The 5,467-nt window shown below is 50.8% G+C and overlaps 1 protein-coding gene across 1 annotated transcript in view; it reads right to left on the bottom strand.

The window, feature by feature from the left end:
• Nucleotides 1-1,675, bottom strand: part of MYC (v-myc avian myelocytomatosis viral oncogene homolog) — a 5,442-nt gene extending 3,767 nt beyond the window's left edge. Inside the window, exon 1 of the mRNA XM_011938183.1 lies at nt 1,075-1,675. The gene's annotated coding sequence lies outside the window, so the exon portion shown is untranslated. The remainder of the gene's footprint in view (nt 1-1,074) is intronic.
• Nucleotides 1,676-5,467: the final 3,792 nt, after the last annotated feature.

The following is a 5,467-nucleotide window of genomic DNA, read 5'->3' on the forward strand; positions in this document are numbered from 1 at the left end:
CCCGTTCCCCTCGCCCCCCATCCCCCCCACAAACACTCCTTCATTTGCCGGCTTTTCTTCTCTCGCCGGCTGGAGTGGCGAGCTCAGCCGCGGGCTTTAACACCCCTTCATAAATACAAGGGGGGTGTCAAATAATAACAGGGGCACCTCCCTTCGCACTCAATACGGCGACGCAACTGCGCCAGAGACCCCGCTGCGATACCTCGCCCGGAGCCACCCCACCAAGGGTAGCAGCTGTTCTGGTACAGCCTAGAGCCCCGCTCCTCGCAGTTCCTCCGCATCTCAGGGGCGCGAGGACACCCGAGGGCGGCCGCGGCAGGGGAGTCAGGGCTGGGTGCGGAGATTTGCCCTGGTTTTTCCAAGTCAACGATTCCAGGAGAATCGGACACATCTCCGCCTCGCTTTTCCCCTGCCTGTGCCTCCCCAACACCACATCCTAACACCTTTGGCTTCCCAGGTTTTAATTTGTAGTATTACTTTTTAAAAAGCCAAATGCCAACTTCTTAAAAGGATCAGGGCGAGTTGGAATCGCCGCGGGGACGGGCGGGTGGGACGCGCCGCAGTGTCCGTCTCCGGCTGTCAGAAATGCGGTGAGCCGAAATTTAAATGCCCTCCCGGAGACGGGGAAAAGTCAGCGGCTGCGGAGCTCTCTGGCTCACACAGGCAATATGCGGTCCCTACTCCAAGGAGCTCAGGATGCAAGGGGCTTTCTGCCCACCGCAAAGCAACCCCCAGCCCCCCAAAACTCAGACAGCAATTAACACAATAAAGCAGGAATGTCCGACCGGCCGGGAGTCAGCGTGAATATATTCATGAGGCAGAAATCTCGAAAGGCTAGTCTTAAAAACCATTCCCGTTTTCCCTCTGCCGTCTCCTCTCCCATCTTGACAAGTCACTTTATCCCGATCCAGTTCTGGATTACCCCCCACCCCAGCCCAAGCTACCACAACTACTCTGAGAAAAGTGTCAATAGCGCAGGAATGGGAGAAAAGACACCCTATTTCGGCATTCGCTCATCTCAGCATTAAAGCGATACAAAAATAAATTAAAAGACAAACGGACCTCGGTGCTTACCTGGTTTTCCACTACCGGAAAAAAATCCAGCGTCCAAACAGAGGCAAGGAGAGCCTTTCAGAGGAGCGGGTCCTGGCAGCGGCGGGGAAGTGTCCCCAAATGGGCAGAATAGCCTCCCCGCGTCGGGAGAGTAGCGTCCTTGCTAGGGTGTTGTAAGTTCCAGTGCAAAATGCCCGCCCCCTGCTATGGGCAAAGTTTCGTGGATGCGGCAAGGGTTGCGGACTGCTGTCTGGGGGGTCAGCGGGAGGGCTGGGCCGGAGGCGAAGCCCCCTTTTCGCTCCGGATCTCCCTTCCCAGGACGCCCGGAGCGCAGCTCTGCTCGCCCGGATCTTCCACCCTCGCCGGCCCGCCCGCTCGCTCCCTCTGCCTCTCGCTGGAATTACTACAGCGAGTTAGATAAAGCCCCGAAAACCGGCTTTTATACTCAGCGCGATCCCTCCCTCCGTTCTTTTTCCCGCCAAGCCTCTGAGAAGCCCTGCCCTTCTCGAGGCCGGAGGGGAGCCAGGGACTGCCGGCGCCCGGCGGTGGCGGCCGCGAGCAGCACAGCTCGGGGGTCCTCAGCCGCGCAGACCCTCGCATTATAAAGGGCCTGTGGGCGGAGATTTGCGAGAGAGGATCTTTTTTCTTTTCCCCCACGCCCTCTGCTTTGGGAACCCGGGAGGGGCGCTTCTGAGGAGAGTGGGGAGAGTGGGGAGGGTGGGGAGGAGACTCAGCCCGGCAGCCGAACACTCTAGCTCTCGGATGTAAACAGAGTAAGAGAGCCGCATGAATTAACTGCGCGCGCCTACCATTTTCTTTTGCTCCTGCTCAAACCCTCTCCCTTTCTCTGCTGCTCCTCCGTAGCAGCACTGTTTGACGAACCGCATCCTTGTCCTGTGAGTTTAAATCATCGCAGGCGAAACAGCCGCCCTTCACACCGCGAACACACTGCGCGCCCACCGCCACGCCACGCGCGTACCAGGCGGTAGGGCGCCTCGCTAAGGCTGGGGAAAGGGCCGCGCTTTGATCAAGAGTCCCAGGGAGAGTGGAGAAAAGAAGGGTATTAATGGGCACGCGTTCAGAGCGTGGGATGTTAGTGTAGATAGGGAGGAATGATAGAGGCATAAGGAGGAAAACGATGCCTAGAATGATTAAAATAACTCAGCAACGCATTGCCACGTATACTTGGAGAGCGCATTATGAATAAACTCCCATTGCATTTGTTGGGGGGTGTCATGCATTATGTATTATGTATGCACAGCTATCTGGATTGGATACCTTCCATCCAGACTGAGTCCCCCAATTTGCTGCCAAAGCAGCAGATACCGCCCCTCCTGCCCCGCCTGCTCTGGCTTCCGTGGGGCCCCGTGCGGGAGGCGTCTGTTTAGCCCTGAGATGTATCTGCCTGTTCCAAAGCTGGACTAGGGCGGGAGGGAGGTTGCCTGCTCTCTGCCAGCCTGTACCCCACCGTCCCACCCCCGCGCCGCTCACACGGAGTTCCCAATTTCTCAGCCAGGTTTCAGAAGAGACAAATCCTCTTTGCTCCCTGTGGCGCCGGTTTGCACCAGTCGCGGGCTCCTGGGTTTGGGAGAAATCAAAGGCGCTAGACGGGAGAATATGGGAGGGGCAGGGGGGACCCGAACCGCGGGACCGGACTTCCTAAAAGGGGCAAGTGGAGAGCTTGTGGACGGAGCAGGGGGAGTCAGCAGAGACCCTTGTGAAAAAAACCGTTAACTCTTTCCTCCCCGGACAAACCGGACGTTTAATTCTTTTCCAGGTCCTCTTTCCCTTTTTATTATTGGAAACGTGGTCATGCACAAAAAAATGCATCGATTCTGATCAAAGAAGAGGAGAGGAGTATTACTTCCGTGCCTTTTTTTGGGGGGGAGAGGGGGTCTTGAGCTAATTAAAATTTGGCTGCCTTCCAGGCATTAATTTCCTAGTTCACTGACTCAATTTTTTTTCCTGAATACTAGTGAAAGTGCATTGTATGTAATCCGCCAACATGTATTCACATTTTATTCACACTTCGACTTAGCTAGTTGCCCAGCCCGACATACGATTTGTTTGTTCCCTGAAATGATCTATATTTAATATATAATGCATATTCCCTCGGGATTTTTTATTTTGCAAAACAAAAAACATTCTTCTCATCCTTGGTCCCTCACCCAATGCATTTTAAGTAAACTTTTCTCTCCCTCCACCACCTCCAAAAGAGAAAACAATTCGGGGGAAAGGGGTGCGTGTATAGCATGTACGCTGTTCAACATGGGTTATTACCCGTTGAGTTTGCAGCTCAGCGTTCTAGTGTTAAGTGACTGTAGTAGCTTCCCCCAAATCCGACGCACTGCACAATTCAGCTTTAAGGACTGCAAATTACTTCTGCCTCTAGGCTTTTGCCGCAAACTCCGGGGAGCAACCAATCGCTAGGCTCGATTTTGCTGCAAAGCGTCTTTCCCTCCGCCCCCTCTCTGGGCTGTACCCGCGTTCAGGTTTGCGAAAGTAAAGTAAGTGTGCCCTCTACTGGCAGCAGAGATCACCGCGCCTGGGATGTCAACGAGGGCGGGGGTCAGGTGGGGGCAGGAGTAGGGGCGCCCGAGGTGCAAGGTTTCCAGCGGGGGAAGGACAGTTGGTTCCTTAAAACAAGTTTCCAGCCACCTCCTTGTTATTCTTTCAGGTTGGCTGCAGAAGGGCCGAGGAAAGAGGAGTTATTGGAGGAAAAAGTGGTTCAGAGGTGACGATTCGACCGCATAAGAGATGGTGAAAATTAACCTATCGATACTTATTGCTAATGAACATTGCCCTATGGAGAACCGGTTATGGCAAATGTGAAATAATTCACAAGTACACAGACGAAAAAAATTCCAACAAACCCTAAAACAGCCAAACAAGCTTTAGCCCCCACGTCTTAGAAACTCATCATCTTTTTTAACCACCAAATTTGAAAGCAAGACACTGGATTTATAGGGGAAAGGGGAGGCATGGCAGAAGGTGATGGGTATTTGATTTTGCCTATTATTAATTATTAGTAATAGTTATTATTATTTTTGAGACAGGGTCTCCTTCTGTCACCCAGGCTGGAGTGCAGTGGCACAATCAAAGCTCACTGCAACCTTGATCTCCCAGGCTCAAAGCGACCCTTCCACAAACTCAGCCTGATACCCCAGCCCAGTAGCTGGGAGTACAGTGTGCCACCACACCCGGTTAATTTTTTAAACTTTTTGTAGAGAGGCAGTCTGGTCATGTTGCCCAGGCTGGTCTCGAAATCCTGGGTTAAAGCGATCCTTCGGCCTTTGCCGCTGAAAGTGCTGGGAATACAAGTGTGAGTCATTGCTCCTGGACTTGGTTTATTATTTTTACTTTTAAAATATTGGGCTCGTGAATAATAAGTGGTTGTTTTAATAGCAAGAAGGGGTATTTGAGATCTCATAGAAAAAAGTGTGAAGGAATAGGACCATTTTATTAAAAGTTTTAATACTAAAATGAGTATGCAGTAAGGTTAAAGTACATGTGAAGGAAATTTACCTGGCATGTGTCCCTGGTCAAGTAGGTTTTTACTGGGCAAAGAATCCCTGATGGTGTCCGATCACTTAGATGCCCTCAGGACTTCTGGCAGTGGCGGGTCCTTCCTGCAGGAGCCTTGTAGGCTGATTTCCCAGGAATCTGGCACTTTTGGCATTACTCTAATTGAAGCTAAATGAGTGCTCTCCACAGGGGCACACACTCCCCCGCCACCTCAAAGAAAACCCTCAACAACAAACAAACAACAATCACAAAACCAAAAGTAGGTCCAGCTTGACCTCATAGGATAGTTTGTGAAAGTTGCTGAAGATGGCAGATATACCATATCTTCACATCTGACTGTCAAATTATGCCAGTTCAGTGTAGGGTATGTGAACCCCAGGCAGATATAATGCCTGTGGGTTCAGGACTCAACCTCACTCTCCCCCAGGCTGGTGACATCACCTGAGGTGTTACTTTCAAGTCACAGCTTGGAGTTGTTTTGTGTCATCTCCATTTTCGCAGGAGAGAAAACAAAGTCAGACCTCAGCCAGGTTAAAGGACATAACTGATTTTCTTTTAGTAATATTTGAGACATATTTGACCTAGAATAGACATTTGCTGGCTTGAAAAATGGCTGAGATTACAACTGGTATATATGATTAACCAAAGTGATACATGTCCATTGGAAAAATCCATTGAGAAATAGAAAAAGAAAGGAAAAGGCCGTGTGTGGTGGCTTATGCTTGTAGTCCCAGAACTTTGGGAGACACAAGTGGGAGGATTGTTTGAGGCCAGGAGTTTGACAACAGCCTGGACAATGTGGTGACATGCCATCTCTAAAAAAAAAAAGAAAGATAGAAAGAAAGAAAAGAAAAGAGTGTTTCCTCTGTAATTTTTTTTTTTTTTTTTT

This window comes from Colobus angolensis, unplaced genomic scaffold, assembly GCF_000951035.1.
Source record: "Colobus angolensis palliatus isolate OR3802 unplaced genomic scaffold, Cang.pa_1.0 Scaffold17, whole genome shotgun sequence".
Taxonomy (NCBI): Eukaryota; Metazoa; Chordata; class Mammalia; order Primates; family Cercopithecidae; genus Colobus; species Colobus angolensis.